Consider the following 11,501-nt stretch of genomic DNA (forward strand, 5'->3'; position numbering starts at 1 on the left):
TCCGTGGCTCGGTCGTGGTCGAAAGCCTTCACTCTTGGGGTGCCATGGTCGAGGTCAGAGGGCAGCACTGCCTCAGCTCCATAGGCTAGGAAGAAGGGTGTGAACCCTGTGGATCAGTTTGGGGTCGTTCTCAGGCTCTAGAGGATCGCTGGGACCTCTACAACCCATCGCCCAATGTACTTGTTGAGTCGGTGGAAGATGTGTGACTTAAGTCCTTAGAGGACCATGCCATTGGCACGCTTGACCTGACCATTAGTTCATGGATGTCCGATCGAGGCCCAGTCAATCCTGATGCCGTATCCATCACTGAATTCTAGGAACTTTTTTCTAGTGAAGTTAGTTCTGTGGTCAGTGATGATACAGTTAGGAACGCCGAATCGGTAGATGATGTCAAGGAAGAATTTGACTGCCTCTTCCGAGCGGATGTTGGTGATGGGCTTGGCCTCTATCCACTTGGTGAACTTATCGACTGCTACGAGTAGGTGAGTGAAGCCGCTTGGGCCCTTTTTGAGGGGTCCCACAATGTTGAGGCCCTAGACCATGAATGGCCAGGTGATGGGGATGGTTCGAAGCTCCTGTGTCGGCAAATGGGTTTGCCGAGCATAGAACAAGCATCCTTCACACCAGCGGATGACCTCCTCTGCATCTTATAGCACGATGGGCTAGTAAAAACCTTGGCAAAAGACTTTTTTGACCAATGACCTTAGGGCCACGTGATGTCCACAAATCTTGGCATGGACCTTGAGGAGGAGCTGCTTCCCCTGGTTGGCGATGATGCACTTCATGAGCACCCCTAATGGACTTCGTTTGTAGAGCTCATCACCAAGCACGACAAAGGTCTTGGGGCATCGAGCGATCCATTGAGCTTCAGTCCTTTTGGGTGGGAGAACCTCCTCAAGAAGGTAGGCGAGTAGCGGCACTCACTAGTCGATTTGATTGAGTGTCAATACGACGACGTTAGCGGGTGACGTTGTCATGGAGGTACTAGGATCGAAGCCCCTGAGCGCTGGCTTGGCGTTGGGGTCAAAGCCCTTAGGCGCCTGCTAGGCGTCGGGGTGTGTCTAGACCAGCCCTTCTAGGATGTAGGCGGACAACTTGTGGACGTCGTTGATGAAGACCCCGCTTGGGGATGGATCCTGCCTAGCGGCCAATTTTGTAAGAAAACTGGCTGTATCATTGTCCTTTTGGGGGACGTGATGTAGCTCAATCCCCTAGAATTTGTCCTCAAGCTTGCGCACCTCTTGGCAGTATGCTGCCATGAGGGTGGTTTTGCAGGAGGACTCCTTCATGACCTAATCAACGACTAGCTCTGAGTCACGTAGCACCAAGCTTGATGGCGATGCGTAGTCTGTTGATGACGACCTCATACTCCGTGACATTGTTTGAGGCTAAAAAGTGGAGGCGGATGGCATAGTAGAGCCTACTCCCATCTGGGGTGATCAGAACCACTCCAACCCCTTAGCCAGGTGCCATTATGGACCCATCGAAATACATTGTACAGTACTTGTGGGTGGCGTCCAGGGTCAGTAGCTGCACCTCTGTCCATTCGGCGACAAAATCCATGAGAGCCTGAGATTTAATGGCGGTACGAGGGATGTACCTCATGTCGTGGCCCATGAGTTCGAGTGCCCACTTAGAGATCTGTCCTATGGTGTCACGGTTGCAGATGATGTCCCCGAGTGGGTATGAAGTGACGACCATGACCTTGTGGTCGGTGAAGTAGTGTAGGAAATTCTGGGTTGCCATCAGCATGGCATATAGGAGTTTTTGCACCTAGGGTTTCTAGACCTTGGGGTCGGTGAGTACTTCGCCAACGAATTATATGGGTTGTTGGACCTTAAGTTGGTGTCCTAGCTCCTCCCTTTCGATGACCAGCGTGGCACTTACCACATGGTTGCTGGCCGTGATGTAGAGGAGAAGGGGTTCTCCCCATTCGGGAGAGACAAGGATCAGGGCAAACGTCAGGGATGCTTTGAGGCTCTCTAGGGTTGCTGAGCTTCCTCAGTCCAGACGAAAGTGTTTGTCTTTTTTAGGTGCTTCTAGAGTGGCATCCCCCGTTCACCGAGCCAGGAGATGAACCGACTTAGGGTAGCCAGACAGCCGGTGAGCCTTTGCACGCCCTTGACATTGCGTATGGGACCCATGTTGGAGATGGCCATGATTTTTTTGGGGTTGGCCTCGATGTCGCGCTCGGACACAATGTATCCTAGCAGCTTCCCCTTTAGAACCCCGAAAACACATTTTTTGGGATTTAGCCTGATGTTGAACCTTTAGAGGTTCGTGAACATTGTGGCCAAGTTTGTGATCAGGTCGCAAGCGAAGTGGACCGTGACGCCTAAGAGGGGGGGGGTGAATTAGGCAACTTAAAATTCTAACTCTAAACTATGGCCTCTTTTTCTAACCTCAGCAAAACATATGCAAAAGATAAACTGTCTAAATGTGCAACTACGGTTTTGCTAGTGTGTTGCTATCTCTACCACAAAAGGAGTAACACAATTAATGTAAATGCGGAAGCTAAAGAGCAAGGTAGAGATATGCAAACTCCCGTCGACGACTCCGGTATTTTTACTGAGGTATCGAGAAGCACACAAGCTTCCCCCTAGTCCTCATTGGAGCCCCTCGCAAGGGCCAAGCTCTCGGTCGGGCAACTCTATGGATAGCCTCGGGCCTTCCCCACACATAAGTGGGTCTCCGACATGCCTTCCGGCAAGCCTCTTCCAGATGCTCCCCGCCGTCTTCACTATCAAGCTTTCGGCCGAAATGTCGTGGGCCTTGTTCCCTCCGGTATACGGTGGCAGTCACACCACAACCATGGTTGATGTGATCTCGCAAGACTACAAGCCCCTTCGATGTGCAACAATGGCGCACGCAAGCACCGAGTGGTAAGAGGTATGCAAACCTCACTAAACACTAGGCCTAAACCTAGAGCAAGCGCATAAGCGGTGGTCTAATCAACCTAAGCACTTTGCAAAAGCACCTACGCTAATCACCTAATAAAACACTAAGCACTATGTAAGTGGAGATCACTAAAATGGTGTATCAACACCCTAGATATGTTTCCTCAACTCCACTATATTCAAATGGCCGGTTGGGGGGTCTATTTATAAGCCCCACTAAAAAAGTAGCCTTTAGGGACGAAATCCCACTTTTCTGTTACTGACCAGACACTGATCACGTCCTGACCTAACGTGTCCGGTCATCCCAACTGTTGGAGCCGTGATCCACTGATCGAACGCTGCCAGCGTCCGGCCGGTCACATGCCACCGGACGCGTTCGGTCGCATTTTCATAGCTGTGGAACCTCTCTGTACTCGATCGAACGCTACCGCCCTATGTTCGATCGGTTTGCTGCCAGCGTCCGGTCCAGCGTCTGGTCACTGCTGATGATGCCTGTTTACTGAGCCTCTTCATTAGAGCATCCGGTCCAACATTTGATTGCTTCTGCCAGCGTCTGGTCCAGCGTCCGGTCACCTCTGTGAGCTTGTTTCTTCGTGATCTTGCGTACGGCTTGGTTCCTGTTGACGAAATATGGTTGGCAGTCTACCTAGGGGTATGCCCAAGGTAGTAGATTATCGGCAGACAGTGCGCGTGATCTGGAACCAGATGGTGACACAAGGCGCAGAGACAGTGATTTAGACAGGTTCAGGCCGTCTGATCGACGTAATACCCTACGTCCTGTGTCTTTGGTGTATTGTATTGAGATGTATACTGTATGATCTGTCCCTGAGGGGGACCCCTGCCTCTCCTTATATACTCTGGAGGAGGAGGGTTACAAGTAAAGTATCCTATTTGGTACTATTACAATATATAGTACAACTTGTAATCTTGCTATGCACGCCTTGATCTTACGGGCCAGGCCACCTCGGATGGTGCGGCCCATGTACCATCTTGTGGTACCCGGGGGTATATCCCCCACAGCTAGTCCCCGAGCGCCATGTATTCTGATGCGACACGCCATTTCAACCTTCTCTGAACAGTGAGGCTTGAGTTCTTGACATCTCCGACCACCGTTGTCGTCGGAGAAGGAGGTTGTCCGAAGAATGTATGGTGCTCTTAAGAAAAAAGAAATAGATTTCCGTCCTAGGAAGTGTGCCCACTTGTATTTCTGAAAAGAAATGTAAGTGCGTCTTGAAGCATAGCATCTTTGATCATCAGAGGCGTAGTGGTCGAAAAACAAGCACATTCATCGCAAGGTGAAGTGTGCCCACTTAGTCCCCGAGCCTGGTAGTAGGTGACTTAGGCACGTGGTGCCAGGGTCTAAAAAGAATTCCCAGTTAAATTGAGAACCCAATCGTCGTACAGGCGATACAAGATGCACCGACAGGTGCATCGTACCGATGTAGTCCCTGAGCTTGCTGGAAGGCGAGGTACGAGCCTTGTAGCAAGGTCTAAGTAAGAAAAAAAAATATCCCAACTGTATGCGAGTTGCCAGTCACATGTAGTCGAGACGCAAAGTCCCTGAGCCGTGGTCGGAGAGTGGTCGAGGCAGTCCCCGAGCACAGGTCGAGGAGCGAGCGACGAAGTCCCTGAGCCGTGGTCGGAGAGTGATCGAGGCAGACAGTCCCCGAGCACAAGTCGAGGAGCGAGCGACGAAGTCCCCGAGCCATGGTCGAGGCAGTCCCCGAGTACAGGTCGAGGAGCGACCGACGAAGTCCCCGAGACGTGGTCGGAGCTCAGCGGAGCTGCTCAAGATGTGGTCGACGTGGTCGGAGCTCGGAGTGGTCTGGCGAGAAGTCCCAGAGCATGGAGTAGTCTGGCGAGTCCCCGAGCACGAGCGTGGTCTGGCCAGAGTCCCCGAGCATGAGCGTGGTCTGGCCAGAGTCCTCGAGCATCGTAGTGGTCTTGGCGAACCCTGAAGCATGAGCTCGCTGATCGAACTGTGTTCCTGAAAAATAAACACCGAGAGCGGTAATACATGATGGTGTACGAAATATATTGACCTCTCTATAGGAGGTGAAGTAAACACTTGGTGTTCGGTTGGCGATGAATTATACTTGGTGTAATATTCAAAAAATAACATTAGCTGTTTTTAGCCCTTTTGTTATGTAGAGGCGTAGCGCGATGTATTAACCTGTCCTGAAGAATGCGCCAGCCCTAGGCTGACCAACATCTCGTAGCGCGAGGTATGGAACGCTGCCACGCGTAGAGTGCCAGTGTTACCAGGGAGCGACTGCCGACTACCCGTAGCGCAGAGGGTGGACTCTCATGCACGTGTGGGGTGGAGCCGGAGACAGTGCCGGCTCTGGGATTCTCAAGCAGGAAGGAAAACGTATCGGCGAACCGTTGTAAAAACGTATACATGTTTTGGACTGTATGTATGGAGAAAATTCAATGCGGAGCGCACCCTAAGGGTGGTCGGCGGAGGTGTACGATGATCGAAGAAATTTTCAATTAAAAATAATACTTAGCTTTATTGACGACCGGTGGGTGTAGTCGGTGTGTTGTGATGTTCGAGAGATGGCTTGACGTGTTGTTGGCGATAAAGTTGTCCGGTCCTCGAGCTTTCCGACTTGTCGTCATGACGATGGTCACGGTTGTCGTAGCGCCGTTCTTCGCGGCGATCATTATTGCGACGTGGTCTGGTGGTCGGAGCTCAGCAGAGCCGCTCGAGACGTGGTCGACGTGGTCCGTGGTCGATGTGGTTGGAGATTGGCGGTGTCGGTCCGCGTACGAAGACATGTCGTCGATCTGCTTCATTAACATGCGCAGCCTTCCTTCCCCATACGTGGATGCATGTGTACAGGCAAGTCTTGGTAACTTGCATGGCGGTGTACATCGGACACGTTGCTTGCGTAAATCATGCATGCCTTCCTCTTGCTAGCTTGCTGTAGTACGTAGGTGCACAATCGTACACGGTGCCGATGCGCTAGTACCTAGCCAGCACATACACGAATCCTCAGCACGTGCACGAAATTGATTCGGAGATTGATTCGACGCTGGAGAGCCGGCGGGCACTGTGCCGATCCTAGATCCATGGGGTCCCATGGTGGCGTTATTCCTCGTTGCTGGAGGATGTCACCGTGGGACGTCAAGTCCTTGCTGGCCGCCACGTGCAGCCACCAAGATCTGTGCCGTGGAGCCGTGTGCGCCGAACAGGATCCGTTGCTTGACTTCACGTATCAAAACTTGCTGCCACGAATTCGCAACAAGTTGCGCCGTAGCGTCAGGTCGTCGCAGATGATGTTGATGTTGATTTTGAGATCCCATCTGGCGACCATGCTGAACCGATCAATCCCCACGTGCGCAAATCGGGCGATGATTTGGTCGACCACCAGACAAGCTCCGACTTGTAGATGGATTTGATGACGGTTGCCGCGCACGATGTTAAATGCCACCGCCGATTTGTCGTAGATGTTGTTGAAGGAGGCCGTCGCAGCAAGATGAGTTGCCGCAAACGACGTTGGTCATGAGATCCCATCTGGTTCGCCAGGGATCAGCACGCACATCCCCTACCTGGCGCACCACTATCAACGAAATATGGTCAGCAGTCTACCTAGGGGTATGCCCAAGGTAGTAGATTATCGGCAGACGGTGCGCGTGATCTGGAACCAGATGGTGACACAAGGCGCAGAGACAGCGATTTAGATAGGTTCGGGCCGTCTGATCGACGTAATACCCTATGTCCTATGTCTTTGGTGTATTGTATTGAGATGTATACTGTATGATCTGTCCCTGAGGGGGACCCCTGCCTCTCCTTATATACTCTGGAGGAGGAGGGTTACAAGTAAAGTATCCTATTTGGTACTATTACAATATATAGTACAACTTGTAATCTTGCTATGCACGCCTTGATCTTACGGGCCAGGCCACCTCGGATGGTGTGGCCCATGTACCATCTTGTGGTACCCGGGGGTATATCCCCACAGTTCCTATCTTTGTGTTTGCACTTTGCTTGATATCTTGGGTCTTCTCTTGAGCTTTTAAGGTCTTGATGACGATGTTGATCATCGGATCATCACTTTGCCTTCATCCAAGTCACGTCTTGCACCCTATTGGACTACAAAACAAACACTTGCAAATTCATTAGTCTAATTTGGTTGTGTTGGTCATCAAACACCAAAATCCAAAGTAAATTGGCCTAGGGTCCATTTTCCTCACAATGACCCCTTTTTTGATGATTGATGACAACACGACCAAAGCAAGCAAATAATAAAAATTTTAAAATTTGAAAACTACCTGCTTGCTAGAATGCAATGCAAGGGGCAAGGTTATGTGATGCTAAAAGAGACTACTTTGTAAAGTTAAAGGGTACTACATAAAACTTATCTTGCCCTTGCAAACATCCCCATGTGGCATTATGGATTTAAGCCTTGCTTCCTACAAATTCTCCGATTACATAGGCTATCCATAATCCACTATCCTCCCTTTGTCGGACCATTACCACTTATAGACCAAATTTGGTCCTACAAAGTAATGCTTGCTTTTGGTCCTCTAAATTCTCCCTCTTTGGAATCAAACACCAAAAAGGAAGACATTAGTAGCACAAAGGAGGGTCAAACTTTGTGATCCTTTGTGTGTAGAGTGGAATAGGTCACAAAATTTGACTCTCACATTATATAGATTAAGCTCCCCCTAAATATATGCATACATATGGTAGAAAACAAGGCATATGCATATTTGGCAAATTATTGCTCAAGGGAATTTAATCTATATAAAGCATGGAGAAAGCATATAAATATCAAAAATGAAATCAACATGACGATATCGGTTTATAAATACCACATGTGGAAACCAATTTGATTTCTACCACTTGCAATGGGTGGTGGATATCTGAAGTATAATGCTTAACTCTGGGGACTCCATTTTCCTTGCAATGAGACTACTACACACATGATAAGCTTAAAAAGGTGTTAGTCTCAAAGCATACAACTTGTAGAGTAACCTCCCCCTAAATTTGTGCACACAAGTGTGAGATACTTGTAGAAGTCATGCACACTGATTTTAGAATCAATAATACCACTTGAAAGATGACATCTCATGAAAGTGAGAATCATTTTTGAAGATGATATTTGGAAGAAATTATCTACAATTTGGACTTTGGCACATATTAGATGAACAATCAAAAGACAAGCTATGTGCCGTGCTCCTAAACAATTTTAAACCATGTAGGTTTGCTCCAAGGGTTAAGAATGAAATCGAGCAAGCCTACCATAAGATATACCTAGTGTATGCATGACAAAAGGTATAAGCATGCAAAGGCAAACATAGGCATGAAGAGTAACTAGATGCCTAAAAAACAAATTGTAAGAAATACCACTTGTAGGAAATGCAAATTGATACTACTTGAAGGTAATTGAATCGTTACCTAACATGGAAAGGGGAATTTAGGTCCATAGTATACACTAACCCACTTGGCAATGATTTTGTCCATTATGATGCACCCCATGAAATGCATCCAAACTTTGCCAAGTCTCCAAATTCCCCAAAGTTCATTGGACTTCTTACTTCCCTTTCAGGATCTAAACCTTCTTGGTGCTCTTCATGTTGAAAATGATCTCCGTTGGCACCCAAAAGCATTTGACCCCATTGTTGGCTTGCTTGTTCACCTTGATGGCCACCACCTCGTCATTTTTCTTCTTCTTCAAGAGATAAGGTGTGGAGGCCTTCTTGTCCACCTTGTTGGTATAGGTGTTGGAGAGCTTGCTTGCTTGTTTCTTCTCTTTCTTCTTTGCTCCTCCCCCATTCTTCACCTTGCACTCATAGGACTTGTGACCTTCCTTGTGGCACACGTAGCAAACCACTATTTGTCCTTCATCAAGCTTCTTCACTCCCTTGATGGTGTTATCTTGATGAAGTTGGGCTTGCTTCGCCTTGCCTTTCACTTGAGTCAAGTCCTTGATGAGGCGAGCTACTTCTTGCTTGAGTTTCTCATTCTCCTTTGCAACCTCTTGTGTGCATGTATCTACAACAACTTTCTCAACACAAACTTGGTTGCACAAAGGTGAGTCTAAATATAAATCATTACAAGAAGTAGAGGCATCCTTTTTAGACATGTTAAAGATATAACTTTTGTTTTTAGATGCCTTGGTGGGAGTTGTATTAATGGCTTCCAGACTAGCAACTTTATTAGATAGCTCATCACAATGTTTGCACATGGTTTCCATTTTTGCAAGCAAACTTTTATAACCATCTTGTGAGCTAGCTAACTTTTCTTTTAATTTTTCATTTTTATTTACAAGTTGCTCATCATTGGTTGTGCATGCATTTGTTGTTGCACTAGCCTTAAGTTGCTCAATTTTAGTAGATAGTTCAACATTGAGATTAGCAAAATTCTCATATTGTTCAAGCAAAGTTTTATAAGCTTCTTGTGAACTATCTAGCTTTTCTTTTAAATTTTTGAGCTTCTTTTGTTGACTAGTACAAATTTTAGCATAATTAAGATTTTGTTGCACAATTTCATCATAAGAAGGCATATCATCATCACTGTCATTCTCACTAGAGGATGAGCTTTCATTACCTCATGCCATAAGGCACACACGAGAAGAGCTTGATGATGAGTGCTTACAACCTCGCCTCTTGTGATAGTGTTCTTCTTCACTTGAAGAATCATCCCATGATCTTATTGATGTGAGGGCTTGGTTCTTGTATACCTTCTTCTTTGTCTTGGGTGTGGGCTTGTTTGGACAAACTTCCACAAAGTGCCCCAACTCACCGCATCCATAGCATCCTCTCTTTCTTTGCTCATTTCTTTGATTGGTGAAAATGAGATCTTGAATTTGGATGGGCACACCCTTGACATTGAGCCTTTGGATCATCTTCTCCACCTTGTTGATAAGTTTGATTGATTCTTCATCAAGGTCGGAGGTGGAGGAGGAAGATTGATCATCATCACTTGAATCTTCATCATCATCATCATCATCATCTTCTTCTTCATCTTCACTTGAGGAGCTTGAGCTTGTCTCAATTTGCTTGCCCTTCATCTTTTTTTTTCTCGCTACATGCGAGAGCTTTGCCTTTCCTTGATGAAGAGGCTTCTTCTTGACCCATCTTGCGTGACATTTCAAATGCCACTATCTTGCCAATGACTATGCGCGGGGTCATGGTGCTCAAGTCCTCTATGTTGTGAAGGATGGTGATGATGCTTGCATATTTCTTTTGTGATAGCACGGAGATGATCTTCCTCATGATGTCCGCATATCTAGCTTTATTAATTCTATTGAATGGGGCTCATTGATAATTAGATTCAAATAAGAATACATATCATGAACAAGCTCATCATCATTCATTTCAAAGGAATCATAATTTTGTTTAGCTAGACAATGTTTTTGCTCATGGACATTACTTGTGCCATCATGGAGCTCTTGAAGCTTTAACCAAATTTCATGTGTCATATTGAAAGTGAACAATTGGCTAAACACATCCATGCTAAATGATTCAAACAAGCAATTTTTAGCTCTAGCATTGAAATGAATTTACTTTTCTTCACTCTTCGTGGGTTTATCAGGATTCTTAATGGGTTTGATCCCATCATGAGTGACTCTATATACACCCAAATCAACCGCCTCAAGATGACAAGCCATTCTCGCCTTATAGTAAGGGAAGTTAGTGCCATCAAAGTGTGGAGGCCTAGAGGTATCCATCCCAACCACTCTAAATAGCGTCGGCTCAACGACGGTTAAGCCAAGGGTCCAAATTGAACCAACCAGCTCTGATACCAATTGAAGTGAACCATGACGCCTAAGAGGGAGGGGGTGAATTAGGCAACTTAAAATTCTAACTCTAAACTATGGCCTCTTTTTCTAAGCTCAACAAAACCTATGCAAAAGATAAACTATCTAAATGTGCAACTACAGTTTTGCTAGTGTGTTGCTATCTCTACCACAAAAGGAGTAATACAATCAATGTAAATGCAGAAGCTAAAGAGCAAGGTAGAGATATGCAAACTCCCGTCGACGACTCTGGTATTTTTACCGAGGTATCAAGAAGCACACAAGCTCCCCCCTAGTCCTCGTTGGAGCCCCTCGCAAGGGCCAAGCTCCCGGTCAGGTAACTCCATGGATAGCCTCAGGCCTTCCCCATGTGCAAGTGGGTCTCCGACGTGCCTTCCGGCAAGCATCTCCCAGATGCTCCCCGTCGTCTTCACTATCAGGCTTTCGGCCGAAACGCCACGGGCCTTGTTCCCTCCAGTACATGGTGGCAGTCACACCACAACCGTAGTTGGTGTGATCTCGCAAGACTACAAGTCCCTCCAATGTACAACAATGGTGCGCGCAAGCACCAAGTGGTAAGAGGTATGCAAACCTCACTAAACACTAGGCCTAAACCTAGAGCAAGCGCATAAGTGGTGGTCTAATCAACCTAAGCACTTCGCAAAGCACCTACGCTAATCACCTAATAAAACACTAAGCACTATGCAAATGAAGATCACTAAAATGGTGTATTAACACCCTAGATATGTTTCCTCAACTCCACTATATTCAAATGGCCGGTTGGGGGGGTCTATTTATAAGCCACACTGAGAAAGTAGCCGTTGGGGACGAAATCCCACTTTTCTGCTACTGA

The sequence above is a fragment of the Miscanthus floridulus genome, chromosome 5 (genome assembly GCF_019320115.1).
Source record: "Miscanthus floridulus cultivar M001 chromosome 5, ASM1932011v1, whole genome shotgun sequence".
NCBI lineage: Eukaryota > Viridiplantae > Streptophyta > Magnoliopsida > Poales > Poaceae > Miscanthus > Miscanthus floridulus.